General features: G+C 34.5%; 1 non-coding gene across 1 annotated transcript; it reads left to right on the top strand.

The window, feature by feature from the left end:
• Positions 1 to 265: 265 nt before the first annotated feature.
• On the top strand, positions 266 to 369 carry LOC130942424 (small nucleolar RNA R71). Its single transcript, XR_009070994.1, has one exon. It is a non-coding gene; the product is annotated as a small nucleolar RNA R71 (small nucleolar RNA).
• The last annotated feature ends 1,007 nt before the right edge of the window (positions 370 to 1,376 follow it).

Below are 1,376 nucleotides of genomic sequence, written 5' to 3'. Positions count from 1 at the left end.
TTGAGTCAACACTTTGTTCTGAGCCAATATGGCATTCAGAGTATCAATTTCAAGAACTCCTTTCTTTTGAGGTATCCCATTGTTCACGGAATTCCTCTCAGAAGTGTACATGAATTGGTTGTTTGCAACCATGTCAATGAGCTCTTGAGCCTCTTCAGGCGTTTTCTTCAGGTGAATAGATCCACCTGCAGAATGGTCCAATGACATTTTCGAAAATTCAGAGAGACCATAATAAAATATATCTAATATGGTCCATTCTGAAAACATGTCAGATGGACATCTTTTGGTCAACTACTTATATCTTTCCCAAGCTTCATAGAGGGATTCACCATCTTTTTGTTTGAAGGTTTGAACATTCACTCTCAGCTTGCTCAGCTTTTGAGGAGGAAAGAACTTATCCAAGAAGGCAGTGACCAGGTTATCCTATGAGTCCAGGCTATCCTTAGGTTGTGAATCCAACCATATTCTAGCTCTGTCTCTTACAGCAAAAGGGAAAAGCATGAGTCTGTAGACTTCAGGATCAACTCCATTCGTCTTTACAGTCTCACAGATCTGCAAGAACTCAGTTAAAAACTGGTAAGGATCTTCAGATGGAAGTCCATAAAACTTGCAGTTTTGTTGCATTAAAGCAACTAGTTGAGGTTTCAGCTCAAAGTTATTGGCTCCAATGGCAGGAATGGAGATGCTTCTTCCATCAAACTTGGACGTTGGCTTTGTGAAGTCACCAAGCATTCTCCTTGCATTATTATTATTATTTTTGGCTGCCATCTCCTTCTCTTGTTCGAAAATTTCTGAAAGGTTGTTTCTGGATTGTTGTAATTTAGCTTCTCTTAATTTTCTCTTCAGAGTCCTTTCAGGTTCTGGATCAATTTCAACAAGAGTGCCTTTACCCTTGTTCCTGCTTATATGAAAGAGAAGAAAACAAGAAAAGAAAGAGGAATCCTCTATGTCACAGTATAGAGATTCCTTTATGTTAGTAGAAAAAGAAGGGGGTAGAAGAATGAAGAAGGATTCGGATTTTTGGATGAAGAGAGGTGAAGAGAAGTGTTAGTAATTAAATAATTAAATAGAAGAAGAAAAGAGAAGGGAGATTTCGAAAATAATTTTGAAAAAGGGGTTAGTAATTTTCGAAAATTAAAGATAAAATATAATTGAAATTAAAAATTAAAACAATTAATTAATTAAAAAGAATTTTGAAAAAGGATGAGATATTTTCGAAATTGGAGAGGGAGAAGTAGTTAGTTGGTTTTGAAAAAGATAAGAAGCAAACAAAAAGTTAGTTAGTTGATTGAAAAAGATTTGAAATTTTAATTTTAAAAAGATAAGAAGATAAGAAGATAGATAAGATATTTTTTGAAATCAAATTTTTGAAAAAG

Source organism: Arachis stenosperma, chromosome 7 (assembly GCF_014773155.1).
Source record: "Arachis stenosperma cultivar V10309 chromosome 7, arast.V10309.gnm1.PFL2, whole genome shotgun sequence".
Lineage (NCBI taxonomy): Eukaryota > Viridiplantae > Streptophyta > Magnoliopsida > Fabales > Fabaceae > Arachis > Arachis stenosperma.
This window is presented reverse-complemented; position numbering and strand designations above follow the sequence as displayed.